Genomic DNA, 24,964 nt, shown 5'->3' on the forward strand with positions numbered 1-24,964 from the left:
AGTTACTGAACTTGGTCTTGAGATGTTGCCTGACAAAATACACAACACCTAAGAAGTTGAAAGAAATTAAATTAACAATTAACCAAATTATTATTGTTAAAAGTTCTATATTTCTATTGAATTGTTTGATGCATGTACAACATAGATATGATTCTTAAAAACAATTTTCAGAAATACTGTGACATTTCCTTCAGAATAGGACACAAATAATACTCCCTTACAACACTTTGAATTGGGGAATATCCAGTAACTGGGAATCTTCAACTGTCAGTACAAATCATATAAAAACATATGCCAATAGTGCTTTAAACATCTTGCTAAGGAGGTGTGCTGCATTACTTTGCTATAAATTTAGATTCTACATAGATTTTTATGCAAGCCAGATAAGCATGGCCATTCCTCTATATACCGGATATTTATGTTCTGAGATTGTGTTCTGCATCAAATTAGTGGGGCCCTGTTCTGACAAAGATATATAGTATTAGAGAGCACTGTTTGTTGTGTAAACAGGTATAATTTACACTATCCTGAACTTTTCAGTTCCACAATTTTGTTCTTGTGATTGTCTTATTAAAAATGTGTCAGATAAGTCACATCAGTTCTTAGGGGGTTTTTTTTGTTGTTTTTTTTTTTTTTTTTTTTCATCTCACAGTTTAGTATTTTAGCATTTTGGGGCTTTTTTATCCTTTTAATTGTAAATTTTTGATGGAATATAGTGAAGCTAAAATCAAGGACTGTTTATTTGGAAATACACTGCACAGGGAATAAAAAGGAAAAAGCAGTTGTCATACATCCATAAATTCAACATTGCAACCATTTTAGAAACTCTGATTCACAATTTCTGAAAAGCATTAACTTTTCCCTCCATGGAGGAGTGAAAGATATGAATTTTTTTCCTCCATCTTGTTCAAGGTATGTTACCTGTCAATACAGAAAATAATGTTTATCCTTATTTTTCAGCAGGATAAACTGCTTTATTTAAGCTCTCCATAAAAATTAAGGCAATCCACTTCCAAATCACCTGTTGTGTCTGTATACACAGACAAAACTGTGGATACACCAGGTGCACTAAAGCAAATTAAGCTAAGAGATGAGCTCATCCCAAGAACAAATGCAGTCTGGGCAGTGAATGGAGAGAGACCAGCCCTGAAGATTTGGGGTGTTGGTTGACAAGAAGCCCATAAACCTGCCATGTGTGTTTGTGGCTCTGAAAGACAACTGTGTCCTGGGCTACACCAAGAGGAGCATGGCCAGCAGGGTGAGGGAGGTGATTCCTCTCCTTTATTCATCTCTTAAAGCCCTTAACTGGAGTGTTGCATCCAGCTCTGGGACCTCCAGCTCGAGATCATGGACCTGCTGGAGTGAGTCCAGAGGAGGCCATCGAGATTATCACAGAGCTGGAGGACCTATCCTATAAAGACAGTCTGAGCTGAGGCTGTTCAGCCTGGAGAAGGCTCCAATGAGATCTTAGAGCATCCTTCCAGTAGAGGGACTTTTTGCAATGGCATGTAGTGACAGGACAAGACAGGCTGGCTTTAATCTGGGTAGGTTTAGATTAGACATTAGGAAGAAATTCTTCATTATGAGGATCATCAAATTCTGGAACAAGAGGCCCAGAGAGGTGATAGATGCCACCACCCTGAAAACCTTCAGAATCAGGTTGGATAGGCCTCTGAGTAACCTGATTTAGTTTAAGACATCCCTGATTATTGAAGGGGAGTTGAACTAGATGATCTTTAAAGGACTTTTTTAGGTGATCTTATGATTCTATGATTTTGTCCCTCACTATCAAGTATAAGTAAGGGATTTTCTGATGAACTTGAGAGTTCAAGATGTGTCACTGAGGCTGGTAAAGGAGGAACCTGCACCAACACGAGGTAAAATGGATGGTGAAACAGCACCGGCCTGGACTGCCAGATCTCTGGACAACTTTAAAGTTCTGCACAACTTTAAAGTCTGTCAATTTGACCAAAACACACAGTGGAGAAGAAAACTCCCCACTGGGGAACATGTTCAGAATCAGTAACAGAACTGCCTCAATCTATTGCAAAGATCTTGTTAGGGGACTAGAAGGACGATTAGAGCTAGGGACCACCTTTTGTGGGGAGTGTCACAAATGGCTACTGGGCTGTCATTCCCAGGACATCACTTTGAACTCTGCAGGCCTCTGCGTCACCTGTAGCCACCACCGGCCAACTACGCTGAGCACTGTGGTTCTCCTCCCTCATTGTGGCAGCACACTGCTCTCAGCATGGGCTCTGTGCACTGACCCGACTCTCACACGGAGACTTGAAAGCTGGTAAAACAAGATCTAAGACTCATATTAGCAGAAGGAGGCAGCGTGATCCAAATGATTGTAATACTTTAACACATGCTGTCATGCCTAGTCTAAGCAGCAAAGACAAAAAGGCAGACAGTCCTGAACCAAAACGTATGTTCCCTGCTGTATTAGAGCTGCAGCAGAGATGTGGATGTGTTTGTCTTCAACTTAACAATACCCCAGAGGACAGTTTTGTATTCAACACTATGAATTATCAGCATAACCAATGCTTTTCCCTTTTAGCATTACAGAATTCCTTCAAAGTCTGCTCTGCTTCCCAAATTTCCAGTGTGGTCAGCTGCTCAGAGTCAGCACCTTGAAAAAACATGTCCCAAAATTATTGATATTCTGTCTTTTTATTCCTTTTTTTTTTCAGATTTGAATATGCTCAAGGCATAGTTTGGCCAGGGAAGTTTAATTAGCTAAGACCACAAATTAACTGTTCAGATTAAATTCCTTGTATACATCTAGCACTGTGATATTTATTTATAGAGTAATTATTATTGAATTTCTGAGATAAAAGCATTTAGACTAAAAGGACTATTGTAGTTCAAATGCATATTTATGTATTTCAAACCCCAAACTCCAACTATGATGAGAAAATGTTCAAACTCACGGTAAGACTCAAAACAAAGAAAATAAATAAAACATTAAGGTTGAATATGCAGTCATGAGATTGTGAGCTTCTTGCAGCTAAGGCTTTCCTCCTTATGAAGTATCTACTGAAGCATCTCACAGACAGTGGATATTACTCAACATAATTATTATCTTCTTAATGTAAAACTTTCACATCACATTTTCTGTGGGTTTGTTTCTTGTATTTCTTATTGAATCACACTTTTGGAAAGATTGCTGTCAGGTACTGTGAGGGAGCCCAGGAGCAATTCAAGTTTTTAAATATTTGGGGAGGTTTTGATGCAAAGCTACTGAAATACATGTATAGAAAATGCTAAACAAGGTTTTTCTTTCATCTACAGAACTTATGGCACAAATATCTCTGGCCTCTGCTCATAAAATAATATTTCTTGGAATTTCCTTACTGCTCTTCACATCTTCTGAACTCTTACTCAACATGTCTTGAGGATCCCCTGTATGTTTTTTCCTGACTCCTACAAAAATATGAAAAGTTTTCATTTGTATGGATTAGTGCTCTAGAGGTCTTCTCTGTCCTTCTCAAAAATGTGACTGTGTAAGGACTAAGTATTTGGGAATCTATCTCCCAAAGAATTACAGACAAGTTAGGCATTTAGCTATTTTCAGAATCTTGGCCCAATTCACTTTGCTTTTCCAAGGTCTTTTCAATGCTGACTTCGAGTAAAAGCTGAGAAGATGCCTCATTTCAGTATGAGGGAAGTTCTCAAAGACAAAACACAGCTCAGGAAATTCCCAAGAAGTGTAGACTGCAAGATTTTTCTTTGTGTATAACTCTCTACATTCATAGCTGCAGAACCTCCTGAATTGAGATGCTCTTGAGCTTCAGCAGATGTCTCTGTCTTGATCACTTCTCATTTAATGTAATCTTCTCTTTGCACTTAGAGCTCCAACTGGGTGACAGAAATCCATATATTCAGTTACACATTTCAGTATACCGAAAAAAATGTCTCACCATAGATATTAGATTGGAAAGAAGCAATTTACTTAATAAGCAGTGCAGATAGTCAAGACTGTAATCTTTGCACTAGATTTCATCCAGTGTCTCTGTGGAAATGGCTGGAGACCATCAACTCTCTGAATATTTGACTCAAGTTTCACCTACATATCCACACATTTCATCATCTCAAGTGTGAGCCTTGCAAAAGCTGGAAACCAACTGGCTGCAAATCACATTGATGCTAAAAAGAAAGGAAAATCTCATTCCCTGCCTTCACAGTAAGGTACTGGAAGAAAAACAAACAAAGTGAAATTTTTGCCACAGGTGTACTTTTTTGAAGAAAACACCTCCAGTGGCTATGCATTCTTTATTCTTGGCTTTTAAGCTGAGGACATTTGCAGTAAATGTTGACACCCTGTCCAAAGGACCTTTAAAAGCCATAGAAAAAGAAGAGGCCCGGCTACAGATAATCCTGAAAAGTCCCTCATGTTATTAACCTTGCCGTCATAGAATGAAAGACAAGTGCAAGCAATATTGTGCTCCTTGCAAACTCAAATGCTTCCTCCTAAAAGCAGCAGCGACAGGTAGAGGTATGTAAGAGGCAACTGTGAAAAAGCTAACAAGACTCAGTTTTGCATAGACCATAGCTGCATTTTAGATTTCTGGAAGTGTGAATTTTGACAGAATATCTTGGCTATCACAGTTTGAATTATATTCTAAATTTCATTAAATTAATATCTGCTAGTAAACACATGGGAAGATGCAAGAGTGCACTGGGAATTACTCCCAATGCATTTACCAAAGTTATTTCATGGGAGTCCAGAATACCCCATTAGCAAAATGAGGTCAATGAGCATCAGTTTCTCAGCATCATTTCTCATCAGAAATGTAAGACATTTCTGATCAGAAACAATTTATGGTGTAGTAGCTCTGACTTTAATATCTGACCTTTGAGGCCATGCAGAGGAAAATCAGTGGACAGATTATATCACCAAAGAGGAAATCCTGCTGAAAACCTAAAACAGGGAGAATTTAACACCTTTTCTCCTCAAAGAACTTGCCCACATGCTGTCTTGAAGAATTTAGCTTTTCTTTTGAAACTGGGGATCCTGCAGAGAAATCTCCATGTCATATGTGAAAATGCCAACAGGACCAAAATATCAGTGACTTTACAAGAGTGCAAAAAGATGGGATATGATGCAATTTCTAGAACAATCAAACATTACACACGATTTGTAGGGAAAGTATGAAAATTTCCAAAAAATAATGTCAGTTTGACCCCTAGTCACTCTCACACTTCAGAAAAGCTTAGCTTGATGATAGACACTCAAATTGAGAACTGCTGCACACAGTGTCTGCCTTAAACTGTTGATAATCTTGGATTACTTTTCAGATCTTCCCTGCTTTAGCAGCTTCTGTCAATATGTAAATAAAGGAGATCATGTGACATTCTTCTACCAGTCATGAAGAAGTCACTTGTTCACTGACTAGCTGGCAGGTTTTCAGGGCAAATCTGGTCAGACACTGGAATTTGTGTCAGTTTCCTAAGTGACGAGTAATCCACTCAAAGAATGACAAAGTTACTGAGGTGCCAAGGGACAGTAGAAATATTTGACAGGGGAAAAATGTGTGTTTTTAGTGATGCTTGGTTCATTTTTCCAAAGAGAGCTGAAATTGCAGAAGGCAGACTGAGATCACTAAAACTCTTTTGCACGTGGATTAACTTGTAATTCACTTACTCATATGCATGTGGGAATACAGCTTCTCAGACCAACTTCCTTCAGCAATAATGCGGTTTATGCTTCTGCTCTTGTGTTTCAATAAAAGTCATGAGATTAAAAATTCTCCCTAGTGACTGCCATCCAGAGCTGAAATGTAAGAAAATGGATCATATATGGTACCTAGAAACCACAGCGACTGCGTTTTTATAAAAAAAAAAAAAGTAAGAGATCAGTTGTAATGTGATGTGGCTTCTCATGGGATATACTAATCCTGCTCAGAAGAATTAGCTCACTTGGCTCAATTGCTCCTTTGGGGCTTACAAATAATGCACATTCAAGTAATACATATTTGCATGGTATCAAGAACAGTGTCATTTATGCTTTAAGGTGTCCCATAATGTAGACTCTAGTTATGGAGAAAATTCTAATCACATTACCAGAGGCTTACAATAAAGCAGTAAATATTTTACAGGAGAAGCAGTAAACTTCTTTTTTTTAGTGCTTATACACTTTCTGGTCCTGGACCATAAGAACAAATATGTGCATTGAAGTTAGATAAACAAGTCATGAGATGCAGAGGCTACAACAAATCCCTGTTCATCAAGGTGCTTTGGCTTTGTTCTCTTTGCCCTGACTAACCTGGTAATTCATGTTAATTATGTAGGCCTGTATTGGTTTTGCATGGCCTGGTTTTGTTAGCAGGGGTGGCCACCAAAGATGGGTCCTGTGAGAAGCTTCCACCATGTCCAGCAGAGCCAGCCCCTAAAGGCACTGAAGATGGACATGCTGCTGGCCAAAGCTGGGCCAATCAGAGGTGGTGGTAACACCTCTGTGATGACACATTTAAGAAGAAAATAAAAAAAAAGTCACAGGATTTTTCTTCTAGTCAGAGAAGAGGAGGTGAGAACACGTGAGGCAAACAACTTGGAGACACCAAGGTCAGTGGAGAAGGAGGAGGAGGAGGAGGTGCTCCAGGCACCGGAGCTGAGATTCCTCTGCAGGCCGTGGTGAGACCATGGTGAAGCAGCTGTGGCCCTGCAGCCTTGGGGATACACAGGGGAGCAATGATCCGCTCACAGCCCGTGGGGATTCACAGGGGATGCAGAGATCCACCCACAGCCCGTGGGGGAGGTGCCCAGGCTGGAGCAGGTGATGCCTGGAGGAGGCTGTGATCCAGTGGGAGACCCAGTGGAGAGAGAAGACACCCTGCTTCCAGGCTGGAACAGCCTGTCCTTGGAGGACTGCACTCTGTGGGAAGAGAGCCACGTCATGGCAGTTTTGGGAGGACTGTCTGCCCTTGGGGGAACTTCACATTGCAGCAGGTGCAGTATGGCTGCTGCTCGTGAGAGTGGACCCACACTCTAGAGGTTCACGGAGAACTGTCTGCCATGTGAGGGACCCCACGGCCTCACAGGGGAAGGACTCCTCTCCCAGAGCAGTGGAAGAAAATCCCAGTGATGCACTGACCAAAACCCCCCTGCCCTGTCTCCCTGCTCTGTTGGTGGGAAGGAGGGAGAGGCTGGGAGGAAATAAGGTGTTTTAAGGGCTTATTTTACTTCTCATTATCGTCCTCTAATTCTGTAAGTAATAAACTCACTTTACAACTTTCTGTTGAGCATGTTTTGCCCTTGAAGTGTTTTCTCCCAGTCCTTATCCCACTCATGAAGCCTTCTTTAATTTTTTCTCTCCTCTACCCAGCTGTGGCAGGAAAGGGTGAGCAAACAACTCTCATGGGTGCCTGGTGTTGGGCCAATGTCAAACCACAAGGTCTTTGCCCTCTCACTTTTAGGGCAGCATCCTACCCATGTCTCAGTGCCTCCACTGCTCCTACTCCTCGAGCAGTCCCTGCCAGGTGAGCAGTCCCATAATTCCCAATAATAAGAGAAACTAATATGTGTGAGCAAGAGTGGCAGAACAGGCCCTGAGAAAGGGAAAAATATCATTATCTCTCTCTGGCCTGCTGCTGCTCTGACAGCAGAGCATTACTATGGGAGGCCACATGAAAAACAGATTGAGGGACACACACGCAGAGTGTATTTCACGAGAGACCAAGAAGAACAAGACAGAGGAGATAATCTTATTCTTTAGGGAAGATAAGACAGGCTGTTTAAAACAATGTAGTGTTATCTACTTTAAGTAACGAGTACTAACACACAGTTTAACAAGCATTGCTTACTCTAGGAAGCTTAATTACGCTTCAAAATGCATTCAATACAAAATTTCTCAAGCTGATTGCTTCTGCTTAATGTCAATGCATTATGTCCTAGCCACTTCAGCACTTCAGTAGAAACTGCTATATAGCAGCCAAATTTACTTTTGCTCTGTAAGTGACATGTCATGAAAAATTATTTAATGAGCTGCTGCATTCTGCATTTGTGTAAATAACTTTCATGTAAACATGCATTACGGATGATCAATGTGGCTTCCCCAGTGCTGAGAACAGTCAGCAGTTATGACTGCGTGAAGTGCTTCAGGGTGTTGTGGGAAGATGGAGATTTAGAGCAGATTATGCAGCAGTTGCTATTGATTAAAGCTTGGCTTGCTACAGACCTTCTCCCCCTATCCTTCAATATGTCCTTTCGTATCTCCTTCTCTCTTCAGTCACCAGTGAGGCTTGGATCCCTCTTCCACCTCTCATGACAACATTTTTCCTGGCACCAGTGGTTCAGGGATCTGCAGCTTCTGAGTAACTCACACCACAGAGGAGACATCACCATGTGTAGGGATGGTCAGGGAAGCACAGTAGGGACAATGTAGAATAGGCAAAACCCAGGTAAAGGAATACAGAGAAACAGTAAGAAAGACGATTCTAGGAGAGATGGATGAGGCTGGTTGTACTGCCAGCAAAATGTCTCAGGTACCAGTCTAGAGCACTGGAGGATGTTTCTGTGAACCTCCCGGGGTACTCAGGTGGGAGGATTTGTGTGGTACCTGAAGCAGGTGTCAGGGTGTGGCAGGAAGGTGGCACAGAGGAACAGTGGGTACCTGCTACTGAAGGTGGCAAATAGGGGGCAGAACGCAACATGGAAGAGAGAAGATATTTCTGATCTTCTTTGGCCCTGCTTTATCACAGTCCAATGTATATTTTGCAATGTTTGCATTTTTTTCAAATCTTGTCTCTCATTTCTAGTTGGTCATGTAACTGACCTATATGCCATGTATGCTATTATATTTTACACTGTATATATTTCTATTCTTTTAGGAATGGAAGTCCATCCTCAGATTTTACTTTGGCATGATATACAGGAACAGTTTTCCCATACAAGGCTGCATCCAACTTTCACAGTGCGTGTACTTTTGATGTTACTGCTGGTAAAAAATAACTAAATTCAATTTTTTCATGTCTAGTTTGGTCTTCTAAACATGCTTGCTTCTCAGTATTCGAAAAACCAAACAGTGGAGTTCATCTTCATATTAAATGATCAAGTCTCAACAGCCATTGCAGGAAATTAGTTGTTCATACTTCTGACCACTGGCACTGTATCAATGTGTTTGCCAATGTTGTGCTTATGTATATTGCACCTAATTGTGTGTACCATCAAGACATTTAAGGTGCAGGATTATCAATACTGCCATGAACTGAGCTGCCCCAGATTATGTTCCGATGACTCTTGAGAGAAAAGAGTAAAGAATTTTTGGAAGGCAGTGGATTACTTTCAAGGCATTAGCTGTTGAACGCATAGATTTTCACTGCAGAAAGACACATTACCAGTCTTTAAAAAAAAGCTTAATTGGCTTTTGGACTATGGTATGACCGCATGAAAAGCCCTGTATTTTAAAGAGGAATTTACAGCATGAACAGGACTCTGCTAAAATGAAAACATTTGGGTTTTGCAGAGGTCATTGTTGTAACTGCTTTCAGCTGCGACTCTTGGTTTTTGGGCATTAATCAGCAGTGAAAGCAAGCAAGACATAACATGCTACTTCTTTGAGCTTCTTTAGCTAAATCAAATAGAGAAATCTGAGCATGAGACACTTGGAAAATCTTTGCCTACTCTTGGGGAGAAAAAACCCCTACCAAAATAGTATCTTGAGTCATGCTACTGTACCACTGATATTAAGAAACAAAGTTGATCCTGTTCGTGCCTCAAGTTTGCAGTGAAAGTGCCTCATTAATGGCTAAGGTGGCTGTCAAGATGCATTCTGAGGTGTGGGCTTTCAAAACTCTCCTTGTCTACCTGCAAAAAGTATATTTTAGTGTCTAAATTGCTAAAAAGCAAATCCACCTGGGAACCATCAGTATCACAGGCAACATATAGGTCAGACAAAGCAATAGGCTGCTGGCTTTGAAGACTGACCTCATCTTAAACTTCCCTAGAAAGAGGAAAACAGTCCAACAAATTGTCTTTTGCCCAGGGCTCTGCTCCCAAGTTCCAGGTGATGCCCACTCAGAGGGGACTTGCCAAGTGATGAAAATCCCTTGGGAGAAAATAATGGTTAGCAGGCAGATTGCTCCCCAGGTCTGTCATCTGCCCAGCAAAGTTTGCAGTAATTGCAAAATATGTTTCTGAAAGGTTTTCTTCTATTGTGCTTGTCACAACTCTTGAGATGTTAAGTAGGACAAAGACCAGGACAAACATGATGTATACCCTAAAGACAAATAGCTGTCTGATTTTCCTCCAGCTGGCTACAATCCCAAATTCTCAGCAGATGACACATGCACCACACATCCTCCAGTATCACAAACCCCAATGAGTCTGTCATTCATGCAGCAATTACAATGTTAGGTTAAGCAAAAGAAAGGGATCTAGGACTGTGAGGCATGAACAAATGACAAACTGAAGAAATCTGGAGTTGGATAACATGCCAAGCACTCAGTTCGGAAATCAAAACAAAATTAATTTCTATGTCTTCATTACTTGTGACAACAGCCTCGCTACAGCTCAACTCACTGGCTGAAAACCCGCTGCTGCCACCCGGTGTTACTCTGCCAGCATCGGCCTGCATTTACTGGGATCAAGGAGTGGACCTGGCTTGCAATACTAGGAGTCCCAAGACAGGTGTTCATGGCTTCTGGCAGAAGAGAATAGAGGAAATGGCAATGTATGTACATATTTGTGCGTACACATATTAATCCCAGCTATCTAAGGCATCGTGTTGGCATGACCTTAAGAAAAATAAAAAATTGTGGGAAACTAGAAGAAATAACTCTGGTTGTTCAGTTATAGTCTGTATGAAGCAATCAGTAGATAGACTGTTTTATTTGATTTGGAATCACATGCAAGCATATTAAATCCCCAGGAAATAAGTGAGGAGCAGGTGAATAGCAATATCATACCTCTTTTCATTTAAATAATCCACTTTCTTTCAAGTTTCATTTCATGAATTTTCTTCAGTGGTGCTGCTTTGCTAAGCAAAACCTAATGCATTTGTTACAGCCCAGCTGCAGGTTGAAAGGTAGATTGAGAAGAAAAGCATACATTTATTGTGATTTTCCAGGTGATCAGTAATATTCAGGAGTCTAACTTGCCTTGCACTCCAAATTGATTGTTTTACCCAAGATAATTAAAACCTACATTCTCTGAGTGCAGCAGCTGCTTGTGAATGTCAATGTTTTGGCCAGAAGCCTTTTCTCAAGACAGTTCACAATGCAGTATTGTTAATATGCTGTCCTGTGGGGAGCATGTTGTGATTGAGAGACTTCTGCTCATCAGACCATACTCATTATATTCAGTTTTGCACTGAGTTATTCTTCTGTGACAGGTAGGGTTTCATTTCGTTCAGAGGAAATCGAGCTAAACATTGTTTTGTATCACATCCTCTTGAGAAGGAGCAATGTAGGAATGCAAAAATAGGGAGGAGAAATTTAGCTCTATAGGGTTACTGGGCTTTTCTTGCATGAAATAATAGAGCTGTTTGATTGCTAGAACATAAGGCAGGTTCCAGCAGAAACCTCCATCATCCTTAGGAATGACACAGTATGTAGATTGGGAAAAAAAACCTCAAAACCCAAACAAACAAATAGTAAAATAATTTATACTATATAACTTATACTATATAAGATACGTCCGATCCCTGGACTTTCCCAAGCCTGTCATGAAATTTGCCAAAACCCCAGCCAAAAAAATTAGAAACTGCTTGGGTGAAATTCCTCCAGCTAGCTAAACTAAACTATTGCCTTCAAGCTCTTCCATCAGAGTTGGTGAGTCTGCTTCCCTTGCACTGACCCCAGTGACTGGTCCATCCTCTGCGGAGTCAATTCAGCCCACTAGAATGGCAAAAATCCACTCACTGCTCTATCATGTTGTCTTTAGCTAGATTCACTGGCTCACAGCAGGGCTAGATAAGCCTTGCAGATGGCAGAAAGAAAACAAGGAGAGTAGGAAGATTGGAGGCAAGGATCAAGTACCCCTGCTACAGAACTCCAGTCATGCAACTCGTCACTATCAGTACTTTGCTTACAAACAGCCTTATTAATTGTTAGGTAGAATCTTTGAGGCTGCATCTTTATTAAAGATGTCTTCATTAAATGGTAACAAGACCTATATTCTGGGGAGAAAGTCTACAGAAGAGTAGGCTGTCAACACAAACTTGCACTTGGCTCTGGAATCTGAGCAGAGATTGACAGCCACACCAAAGAAATGGGGACATATGGACATATTCACTAATGTTGGTGCGATTGGAGGTGATTATCAGCTCGCAGAGCAGGGAGTGTGTTTAATTTTTCAGGAGGCATTTTGACCTTGCTAGTTAAGAAATAAATTAAGGAACATATCTGCTTATGAAAGCTTACATAAGCATATCCACTCTTCCAGCTCCTGTATGGTAACAAGGCATTTCCACCTGCACATCCTTCTCCTGTCTTGACAGGAAGGAACGGATAACCAGCCCTTAGTGAACACTGATTTTATATTTTTTAAGCTATTGACTAGTGAATTCAAATCATCATCTTGAGACACAGAATCACAGAATGTCTCCTACTTAAAAGACACCTGGACTAATTTTCTTCTTCCTTCTTCTCTCAGCAAAGCTAATATGAATCCTGATTTCCTAGGATAGTATTAGGTGTGATGGAGCAAAACAAGGAATAGGCCCTAGGAAAAGAGATATTGACACAGAGAGATCCAATAGTTTGTAAAGCCAGCATTCAAGTCACCAGAGTGCTATCTAAGCAACAACTAGACATGGATGCCAAAGAGGACCCCAGGTTATTCAAAAACTCACCTAGGCGTCGTACTAGCCTATCAGAGGGGAGAGTTCCAACAGTGATTGAGAAGGAGGGTGTCCTTTCTTCTTCTTCATCTCCTACTGTAGCCAACCCGGACAATGAGTCCTGTGTCCAGTTCTGGGCATGTCACTTCAAGAAAGACATTGAGGTGCTGGAGTGTGTCCAGAGAAGGACAGCGGTGCTGGGGAAGGGTCTGGAGCACAAGTCCTATGGGGAGTGCCTGAGGGAGCTATGGTTGTTTAGCCTGGAGAAAAAGAGGCTCAGGGGAGATCTTATTGCTCTCTACAGCTGCCTGGAAGAAGGATGTAGCCAGGTGAAGGTCAGCCTTTTCTCCAAGGCAACAAGTGATAGGACATAGTCTCAAGCTGCACTGGGGAGTTTTGGATTAGACATTAGGAGGAATTTCATGCTGGAAAGCATTGTGCAACTTTGGAAACAGGGAGGTGGTGGAATCACCAAACCAGGAGGTGTTCAAGAAACAGCTGGATGTGACACTTGGTGCTATGGGTTAGTTGACATGATGGTGCTTGTTCAAAGGTTGGACACAATCTTGAAGGTCTTTCCAAACTTAATGCTTCTATGATCAAATCCATTAATGGAATTCAAACAATGGCCTGTAGAAGTTAAATCAGAGATCCCATTAATCCAGGCAGTTCCTATGAAGAAATGGCTGAGGGTCAATGTTCCTGTTAAGCTTTCCGTGACAAACAAGTGAAGTGTTCCTTTGTGCTTCTCCTTTCCTCTCAAAACTCTGGAAAGTTAATGTTGGAATTGAGGCTCCAGTATTTCTTTAGAGAAGGGAGCTTCAAAGCAGCATGAATATGGCATGCAGGCAAGTCAATAAACACGTGTTATAGAAAGTGAAAGCACTGACAACACACAGACAGCAGAAGAGCAATAAGAAGAGACAGTTTTAAGTCCAAACGTAGATGGTTAAATATGGGTCAATTTTCATGTAAAATTATTGGAATTATGTTGGAATGCTATTCATAAATATCAAAATGTTTTACAAAGAATTGTTTATTATCAGTTCCTTCTTTTATTTTACAGAAGAGAAAACTGGAACCTAGATCTCTGTATCTTTCCTGGTGCCCCAGTGATTAGGGCTAACAGAGTGTGAATTCTGAAATCTGAGCACTTCTGAAAGACTGAAGGAAACGTCTTAGAAAACTCCCTTATTTCAACCAGTTCTGCAAGAGTACATACTGGAGTTAACAAGCTCCAGTTCTGTTTCCCTGTCTCATGTCCCAGCCTTCATTCATTTTGCAAGCCCTTTGGTAATACTATTTCTATAGAAGCTTTGGCTCTTCTGAAAGAAAATGAAAGGCTGCTTCTTCATGGCAAGTTAGTTCTATCAGAGAAGAAAAAAATCAACAGCTTATTTAAGCTTTCATTATTTAATTGAAATTAAATGTGGCTATTTAATTACAGTTATGACTGAACTTCTATTGCATTACAGTGGTATCTCTGTGAAGATGTAGCAAATTGATTAACAATGAAGGAGCAAATAATGATAGCAGAGTTTGAGCACAAGCAGTAACCTCCTCTTAACTGCCCATTAACTATTGTTTCATTGACAATAAATTGTGATAGACCATGTAAGAACTACCTGAATATTAAATAAACTTACAAGGGGTGCACGGGTAAGAGGTACAAAATTAATTCATACTAACTGGACTCAAAGTCTTTGCAATGAAAGAATGATTCATAGAACAGTCTGAAATAATTTTTCATTGCATTATCTTCATGATCCATCAAAAGACATAAAAACACAACAGGAAAAATTATGGCATCCTCTGCTAAGCATGGCCATGTCAGACGTGATCAAGAATAATTGAAGGAGACTACTGCCTTTCTGACCAACAAGAGAGAATGTATCCATGTAGCAAGCTCCATATCAAGCTGAGGAGAGGAAACCCCTTGGACTAAAAGATGTAATCTAATAGATGACTTCATTTACATTACAGCAGAAATAACAACCAGGACAGGATACCAAACTGGGTGGTTGGTGAATATTAAACATCTCTTGTGTTTATCCAGAGTTCTTCAGAATTCTGAGACAGCACAAATATCCATGTAACATTTCAATATACCAGTAGAGGCCACCACACACTTCACAAAACCAGCAGACTGCTTGGTCAATCAGTTCACTCATTTCCAAGTAGGGTGAGAGCTCTGGGCTGGATCCCACCAGGGCCAGGCTGCTGCTCACATATTCCCAGGAAGTGTCTGCTTCTTCAGAGGCCAATTTAGTCTCAAGTACTTTCCCCTTAGTTTATCTCCTTTCTTGTACAACCCAGAATTCAATCCCATGCCAGTTCAAATTCATTCTCAAGATCCCATCTTTGCAATATGTTCTGTTCCAAATATGCCACTGAGATTAGTTCAGTTGGTTAGAGGATGGTGCTGATAATGCCAGGGTTATGGGTTTGAGGCACTTATGGGCCATTTACTTAAGAGCTGGACTCAATGATCCTTGTGAGTTCCTACCAACTTTGAATATTCTCTGGTTCTGTGAAATTCACTGAAGCATTTCCCTCAGCTTACAAACCCACTGTGGGTGCAATGTGGCAAGGCTTATCTGTATGGAATACCAGTGTTCAGTGAGAAGGATGGCAATGCCCTCTCTTCAGACAACAAAAAACATGGTTAATCTACTGCCTCACTCACCCTTTAGACACTAGCTGAAGTTTTTAAGGTTCGGTGATAGAAAACTCTGTTTTCTATTTATGCTCATCACACAACCTCCTAAAAGATATTAACAGTGTTTCTTGATACTCAAGTTTTCCAAATATACACACGGGCTAGAAGTCATATTTGCAATCTGCTCATCAATACATACCAAGGATTATTTTCACTGTTATTTACATTACAGAGATAATTTGCAATTGTAGAAAGACTCTCTTTTCAAGGTTTATATTGGTACTAAATAAAGACACACTAAAGGAAAGGAAATGGCATTTTCAGGATGAATATGACCAAAGTATTTTAAATTTTCACTCCCTTTTGAAATTCGTTCATTGAACTGCAATAAAGCAGCCACTTAATAAACAGACAAAGAGGAAGGATTTTGTCTGCTGTCTCTAAGGTCCATCCCTCCTGGGCCATTGTCTAAATCCAGGACATATTTGGGATTTTTTACTGATGAATATTGTACTGCTAACACACTCAAGATGTTTGTGCTGAATGTGAAATGTAAAAATCCAGATGTGTCGAAAAGTCCAGTAGACAGTGAAACGTGGCCCTTGATTCATTAAAAGATGCTGTCAGGGCCCAGTAACTTCAAAAGATTTTCTGTAATCTATTAAAATGCTCTTTCAAGAGGAAAGTGTAAGTGTCTTGTTATCTGAAGTACACAACACATATAAAGTTGTGCAAGCAAAGAGCAAAATATGTCTGTGGAAATGAAATGCCAGACAGGTAGAGAACTGAGTGGGAGACAGATTAACAATGAGTGATAAAGATGGCAGACAGTTCATTAATGCTGTTTCTGAGCAGAATTATTCAGAAGATGAAGCTAAGACCATTTTATAATGTACATCCCCACAGTGAAATGAGAAAAATGCATTTAGTATTAGGCTTTCTGAGCCAATGCACCAAACATGAGGAATGTCTTTTCTTTTCAATAGGCAAAGAGCAGCATTATAGAGTCTTGTTCAGAATGCCATTTCAGTTATGCTTTGAGAAAAATACAAAACAGGAAGAATAAATTAGAATTTTAAAAGATTCCTTTAACATTTAAAACTAGCTTGGTTTCCATGTAGAATGAATCCCACAAATCTAGAATAAAATTCTGAATGAGTCTGAAATCTAAAAGCAAATACAGAGTGTGTGTACCCATGGATATGGGATTTTTTTCACTTGTTCTGTTCGGTAAATATTGTCTGCTCTCAAAAAAGGGAAAGAACTAGGAACCTTCCGCTCCTGAAAACAAATCTTTAAACCATCTGTAACAATTCCTGAGGGTTAACTCTGCAAAATACTGATTACTGTGTGTAAAACATCTGTATCTTAATTTCAAGTACAATTACACTTTGCACTTAGTATGAGTGCAGATGTAAATGAGTCCGCTGATTGTAGTCAAGAACCAAAATAACTTGTATAAGTGTAAGGAACTTCTGTGGGTACAGAAAATGGGTTTGAACAGATGTAGTTTGTTAAGTCTAATACTCTGCTGTCCTAGAAAATATGATCATATATTTTTCTTAAAACTAGTGAAAACTATTTTCAGAACAGTTCTGCTTGCTTTTTTTTTTCCCCTCCCCTAGTCCCTATTCTTAACAGAAGATCATACCAGACCTCATTTCTCTTACCAGAAGTCAGTTAATTCTAATTTCTATTCTGAATTATTTCTCTGGAAACTGTGCCAAAGTTCTCTGCTACCTTAAATAACTTTTCTTAGAGTTTACTTCTGTGGTGCATGAACAGTGACCTCCCTTCTCAGCTTGTCTATATCTGACGTGGTCCTCTAGCAAAACAGGATCTTGTGAAATATGATCTAGATGTTAGGTCATGCTCATAGCTCTTTTCTGAACGTGTCCCTTCTCACACTTCATGCAGGAAACCACTACTGTGTACAGCCTTTCTGATGAACTGTGCCAGTGTCTTGCAGAACAACATTATGGTTTTTATTATCTCTGCCAGAAATAATGTGTCAAAATATTTGCTTCACTCCTTATAGCAGATCCTGATTGCTTATCTCTAATTGATAAGACTTTGAGCTTAGATGTTGCTGCAACAATTAATTGATGCATTCCTAACTGTTATCTATGATCTCATTCTTCTTAGTTAATTCTCAAGGGTTTTTGGCTTTTGTGCATGTGATTCTGGTTCCATTACCCAGTGCTGCTTATGCGTGTACCTCCCTGCATTGTGTCATCCACAAGTGTACTCACTGCAATGAAATGCAATGCATTTACCTCTTCCTGCTTTGAGCTTCTAAAACCTAGCTTTGAGGTAGACCACAAACAACTTCTTTGTGACAACTTCCCTTTCAGAGTGTCTACCAGTGTAACTGTACAAGTTAAAAAGCTGTCACACATCCAGTTTTCCTGATGGCTGCTCCTATACAGAAAAGAGTGTCACCACATCAGTATCAGGATAAACTAATCTACTTAAATTTAAAGAAAAATTAAGGAAGGGACTTCTACATTTCTGGCAATGGCAATCAGTTGGAAAGAATATTTATTCACTTGAACCCCTTCTCCCAGCACTCTGTTAAGCCTTAAACATTCAGTGGGCTTCACAAAAATCACGCAAAAAATAAAAAAGAAAAAGATATATGATACTTTCTGTCTTCATTAAAACAAGAAAATGGAAAAAAATTGAATTTTTCTGAAATCAAATTCTAGCATTAAGGTACAGAAGTTCAGGGATTTGGGAAGGAGATGAACACAAATAAACAGTCTGCGAATCTCAGCAAAGCCAACTGTTTGTGTTTATAAATCATTAGCAAGTTCTGCAACACCCCTGGTCCGCTATGATTTGAGTTTAAAGGCCATTTTACTTCAGTCCCAAAAAAACCTAGGGAAATAAGAGATCATGGAAGAGGCAAAAATACAGTACTAAAAACATTCTTATGTGTTGCCTGACTATAAAGAATACATCTACTGTGAGCACTTCATCTGGTCTCTCCTGCTGTTGGATCTATGAATGATGTCTGTGCAATCAGAGGAGCAGAGAAGGAGGCTGGGGAGGTCCAGCAGCCAGCCACAGCGCCAAATCAGTTTATGTCCTGCCTGCTGGAGTCCTCTATTTCTCCATTCTGAGAAATTCAGATGATGGGCCCCTGGGTATGAGGGGAATTCCTGCGTTACTCAGACACAAGTAGGCTGTCCCTGTAACAGTGTTGCACCCCAGGAACTACACAGAACTACACTCTGATTGCCAGCAAGAGCAGGAGAGCTTTGCACCTCTCCCTGCCTTGAGGCTAGTACTATTTCCATGTGCAAGAAGAGTGAAATGGCAAATTTTTACATCTAGAAATTGGGAACAATTCTGGAAGCTTTAATATGCTAGTGTGATATACATTATTATGTAAATAACCCCAGAGACATAATTCAAGAATTCACAGAGAATATCACTGTTGGAGACCAGACATAAAAATGGTACCTCATAACTTCTTGGGATTGATCTGGGCTCGTACGTCAAAGGGCAAATAGAATGGAAGTAGCAATTTCATTACTGCGTCTGTCAAAAGAATGTATTAATTGGTTCAAATTCTTTACTGTCTTTAATGGATTGAGCTGCCAGAGAGAATTAATGTCTCACAAATTTGGGTGAATTATAGGTTAGGATGCTCACAAGCTTGTCAGAAGAAAAACGGTCTCTCTACAACAAAACTGATGGCTAAGCTGAGCTTCTCCAAGGGCTAAGAAGAAATTGTGCTAAATTAACATGTTTAAAATATGTTTTGAAAATAAAAGAAAACAAAAGGAGCAAATCAAAGAAGTTTTCTGCTATCCAATCTTATATTAAATAACTTGATTTCAAATTTAGCAATCCCTCGCATAAATATCTGAAAAGCAACACCACTGCAGATTATTATTTAAAAGAAAGGTGCCTTTGGGGTGTACTAGAAGAAAAAATTTACCATTACTCACATGCAGGGAATTCTCACTATTTTTTTACAAAATAAGAAAATTCTGTGCATAGAAATAGTATCCCTCTATGGACTAATTAGGTAGAAGCTGAAAACAATGTTCATAGTGAAAAACAACACTGACAGACCCTGCATGTGGACATAGGACATGCTTTCTGGGTGAAGTTCAAGGTCTGAGCTTTTGACAACTTTACATCACTCAGTGCTCGAGGACAGGCAGGGATTGTGGCTGATATAATGAGGAATGCATGGATGCAGTGACTGAATCTTTCATAAGGAATGGTATTTTCTCTACCACAGTTATAGCCAGTCTCTGCAACTCTCTCCTTATAAAGGCTTTGTTTGATATTTTTTCTTTCTCTGTTGTCCCATGTTTTGGCTAGAGATGCTTTTTTTTTTTTTTCTTCTCTATTTTGAACAGAGAGAAAGAGAGGGAAAAAAAAAAAAAAGCCAGAAAGAATGGAAACTGAAATGAAAATAGTCTTTTGATGTGTAGTGCTATTTGTCACTCTTCACCCAAAACAGCAGAGGTCTGGAAAATGTTAACTGTCTGGAAAATGTTTTCCTACCTTTTAACAAAAAAGTCCTTATGATGCATGTTCTGCCAGCCAGTGGGATTCTGGTATAAAAAAGGTCATACAGAACTCAGATACTTTTATTCAGAAGTCTTGCACTGAAGCTTCATAGCTAGAGCCAGGCAGCAGCTTTCCTTTACACAACCAACTTCTTATTGGAACTACAGAGATGATCATATGTCATGTTTTCCTCAGTGAAATCCCTGCCCATGGGAGTAGGAAGAGAGGATGTACAGCTGGGATTTCCGAACCATAGAGGAAAATGCAAGCACGCTGTAATAGGGAAAAAAATATAAAAGAAAAAAAAAGTTATCTGAATCTAATTCTTTGGATTTACAAAAAAAAAAAAAGCAAACATTTCAGCCAGTTAATTACCAATTTTTCAGGCTGTAGTCAGTATTTGCACACATTCATTTCAATTAATTGTGATTACCACTATTGGAAATGTTATTAAACATTACGTAGAGCTGATACAAAGCCTCTGGTAATCTCTCCATTTGACAGGGGATCCTGGTTCTACAAACATACTCTGAGTTGACAGGTTCTTGCCATCTCCCTGCAGTCTTTCTTAAGGCACTGAGAAGCAGCAGGGTAGGGAACAGCCATCAGTGGTTCCTGGGTAAGAAAACCACGCTGTCTCCCTGAAGTCCTGCAGTGCAGGCTTCCCAGGATCCATTTCATATCTCCCCAGGGTGGGAAGGGCTGGGAAGATGCAGGTGACCTGGTGATCACTAGTGATTTGCCTCCTTCATAACTGGAAGTCTGAATTTTCCAGCAGCTCCTGGACAAAACCAGCATGTTGCTTGGCACAGGACAAGGCAAACAGGCTGCATTTGAGCTGCTCAAGCATAACACACAAACTGCCTACTCTTGCCCTAAATTTAGAAGCTCATTGATTCCTTCTTGTTATTTCCTTCTGCCTTTACATGATATGAAATAAGTGGAAATTCTGATTTATAACCATTGGCTTACATGATGTCAATCTGTTAAAGAAACTGCCATAAAGAGAAGGATGCTACATCTTGCCTGTAGCATTCCCAGGGTGAACTTCAGCCTTTAAAGACAAACTCAGTTTTGCCCACAGACACTTAAAACCAGTGAATCCAGTCTGGTAGCTGGTCACTGCCACCACAATCCACAGGCAAACAGGTGGACACCGACATAACCAGGACCTTTCTCTTCAAGGATTTAAAACTGAAGCAAAACACTTTCAGTACAAGCAAAACTGCATATAGTTCCAAGAAAAGCAAGGGGCAACTGGGCTGATAGCTGTCTTAGCAGTCTGGTTTAGAAGAGGTGCAGCTGCATCATAGACCAGCTAAGCTTTCACAGAGATTGTTTTGGTACATCCAAGGAGAAAGGATTGCAATCATCCATATCATAAAAACCCAAAACCTGAATTACAGAGACTTGGTTCCCCTCCAAAGTGGGATTTCCTTGCCATCCACAGGCATTCCTTTCAGTGTTGGTCATAAGCACTCAAGAGTGGAGGAAAGCCTGAGTAGCTGAATCCAGTGCTATAACCTAAACAAGTGATGGCAGCAGTCCACCTGTGAGGCTTTTCATGTAGCTTTTTCCTCTCATCAAAGTGATGTCCCCTTTTTAAGAAGTTACAACTCTCATTTCTTTGCCTTGAGCCAGGTCCTTTTCATCTTAAATCCCATTTTTCAGTGAATTAGGATATCATTCATGTTTGACATTCAAGACACTATAAATGGACGTTATCTTCTGTGACACAGTATTACATGTAAGCTCACCAAAACTAGGAAAAGTGGCATTCAAGAGATGTTTTCCAGGCGAGAGCTGTTGGAGAAGGAGGTAGAGGAGGTCTCTAACAAACAGTCTCAGACTTTTCAGAGACGAATAGAAAAAAGGTATTATTTTGAAAGGGATCAGATCTTCCCACTCCCAAATTTCTCAGGCAAGTCAGTTGCATCAAACGTCAAGTAAGCTAAAACAGGACTAGAACTTGATAGAACAACAAGGGCTTACCTGCTGGTAGCCTTAAGCAGATCATCTATCAGTGGCAAAGGACTCTCTCTCTCTACACACAGACCAGCAGGAAACTTCCCTGGCAGTCAGTGAAGCAAAACTTGGCCTGACACCAGCTGCTCAGTGCTGATGTGAAATGAGATGTGGCTGGGGCTGTGGAGGGCACTGATGTCAATGATGACTTCTTAGCCAGAAGAAGGGGATGTCATTTAGGAACTGGGCAAATCAACGAGGCAAAAAAGAAAACAAGAAAGCCCATGGATGGTTTCAAGGCTCCTGCCTGATCTGCAGGATCCGAACTGCTGTTTCAACATCATTTTTCTGTGAAGCTGAGAAGGTCTGAGGCTAAAGTCAAACCCTGAAAATCCTAAAAGGGTAGAAAAAAAAAAAAGTGACAGTGGAACACAGTCTTGTCAGAGTAGTAGATGTCCAAGTTTTCAAAGTCACAGTGAGAGTTCATGAGCTCAATAAGAGAATGTATTCCCTGGACACTGAATTATGGTATCTTTATTTCTAGAATTTCTAATTGCCATCTCTGTTCAGAGTTTGAAACTAAACCACGAAGCTTAAAGCAGTGGCTACATCTCAGTATATACCAGCCTTTATTTCTTGAAAACTCTCCATGCTTTAGAATTGCAAGCATAAACATTTTTATTGAAAGACAAAGCCTGGATATCTTAACAGTGATTTTGTACATTTGACTCCTGCAAAAGTAGCAGGCCTGTGTCAGTCATTTCCAACTTTTGTGTTTTGAAAAGTGCTAAAAACATAGTGGCACTAATGCTTTTCCAAGGTTTGTTAACCTTGCTGGCTTAACAGCTGCTCTCTGTCATTTTAGGGTTGAAAAGGAGTTAGAATGGCCTTGGCATTGCCAGAATTTGGGAAGTGGCGCTCTAAAAGCTTGAGACCAATTTCCCTCTTAGTGAAGGATGATTGGCAAATGTCGAGAGGCTGAGGACGTTTACATCGTGTGATGATGAATGTCACAGACATTAAATAGGGCCGCTGCGAAATTTAATGGCTGCTTTAGTTGCCTCATTTCTTATTAGAAAAGGTCACTTATTGTCCTAGCTTACATGATTAATGTGAGCTCCTGTGTCTTTATGGGGTATATTTACAGTGTGTGCTTTGTTTGTTCTTCTTTTCAGACTACACCAAAGTTTACTACTCAATGTGAATTTATATTTGTTGTTGAATACAGGCATTTTTCCAGAAAGCTTGTGTGAGCTATCCTGCTGGGAAGAGGCTTATGTCTGGGGCCTTAACAACACTTGTAGCCCACTTTAGTACAATTTACTCTGGTGGGATGGCTGAAATTCTTGCCTGCAGTGCCATTTTAAATAAACAAATTACTAAATCCATGCAGCACTTCTCTACCTGCATACTGTGAATTTGAAACAGGATTTTTATTTTTATTTTTTAATCATTGTTACTTTCCTGAGGTCTGGGCACGTCAATGCCATCCATACAAAGAAAAACCATTAAAAAGTCATAGTTTCCTCATTCTGAGGATTTTCACCTTATATCAATGAGCTCAGCTCTTCCCAATGAATCTCATTGCTGGGATATTGAGAAATGAAAAACACTTTTCTTCTAACAGGTAGGGACAAGCGACTTTGAAAAAGACCTGGGACAGATTTATATGCAAGGTTACGTTGGATATAGGAATCTTCATTTGATTTAGGAGCCCTCCGTCAACTACTGTAAAGTAAAGTTTGCACTTAACCTCAAACATTTAGGTTCAATATCCTTTGCTCAGAAGTGGATCACTGGACAGCCAAACACACCTGTACATCAGCCAAAAATGGAAGACAGTAGTGAAACTAAGAGCCATGAGATCTTTATACTGATGACACTTCCAATTCAACCATATTACTTAATTATTACACAGTCGATTTATAATTCAGATAAGACCTATCCTATCCACAGTCCCTCAGTCTGTTCTTATTATCAGTACTTTCCACTTTGCTTCACAGGTTTTTACAGAGGCAAGGCACTAAGCAAAGAAGTTTAAATAGCTGAGCTAAATATCTGCCACAGAAGTCAAATTGTGCATACGAGGTATATGTAATATAGCCATATTCATAGGATCAAATGTAGCAATTTTATGACAAGCTAATGTCACAGACAGACCATCCTTCCAAACTCCTGAATTATTAATAGTTATGTCAAACCTGTGAGGCATTCTAAAAGGTAGGCATTTATACAACAATTTCCAGGTTATTAGGAAATAAACCTAGAAATAGAGATGAGATATTTCATATATATTGTGTCTCAACCTAAAAATCTTCAGCTTGATTTTGCTTCTGAGTTTTGAGCCCCAAGCTTTGTTTAGCCTCCGTTTATTGCTGTTGCTACCCCTACAGCCTGTCCAGCACAAGCTTTCAAACAAAAGGGACAGCTGAAGGCTTTTACCCAATATTCTTCAAGGTTTCACAGATATGTCTCCCATTAGAGCAGGATCATCTTATGTCGGTGCACTAAACTGCTGAATATGGATAGCAATTATTTACCTTAATTTAAAGACATTAAGAACTTGTCAGAATCAAATCAATTCTTGGTGAAGTAAGGTACATTAATAATTGCCAGTTGATGAAACTAATATGGATTTTATTTTAAACCGAGAGAGAAAAAAATATTCATCATCCTTGCCATTTTTATGGAGTTATTCAGAGAATGAATTATTGATTATAGGCACAGGACAAGTGAGTAGACTCTAGATATTTAGGTACTTGTCAGACTAAGAAGTATGATTGCATTCAAATGCAGAATTGTGACAAAATGGATGCAGTGGCTGACAGTCCATTGCCAATGGAGAACAGCTACACATGGCTTGAATTAATTGTATAGAATCAGGCAAAATAAGAAAGAATTTGGTTCCGGGTAATGCACAACTCAGGAACAAAGCACTAATGTCAAAGCAACACAAAAAAAAAAAAAAAAAAAAAAAAAAAAAAAGCCCCTCCTCTATCTTCCGGGAAGGCCCCATTCACAAC

The 24,964-nt window shown here is 39.9% G+C and overlaps 1 long non-coding RNA gene across 1 annotated transcript in view; it reads right to left on the reverse strand.

Moving 5' to 3' along the window:
* LOC119698238 overlaps window positions 1-24,964 on the reverse strand; it is a 62,200-nt gene that overhangs the window by 23,373 nt on the left and 13,863 nt on the right. Inside the window, exons 2-3 of the long non-coding RNA XR_005256095.1 lie at window positions 21,969-22,335; window positions 19,971-20,249 (exon numbers count right to left, since the gene is read on the reverse strand). This is a non-coding gene — a long non-coding RNA (uncharacterized LOC119698238). The remainder of the gene's footprint in view (window positions 1-19,970; window positions 20,250-21,968; window positions 22,336-24,964) is intronic.

The sequence above is a fragment of the Motacilla alba genome, chromosome 2 (genome assembly GCF_015832195.1).
Source record: "Motacilla alba alba isolate MOTALB_02 chromosome 2, Motacilla_alba_V1.0_pri, whole genome shotgun sequence".
In the NCBI taxonomy this organism is placed as follows: Eukaryota; Metazoa; Chordata; class Aves; order Passeriformes; family Motacillidae; genus Motacilla; species Motacilla alba.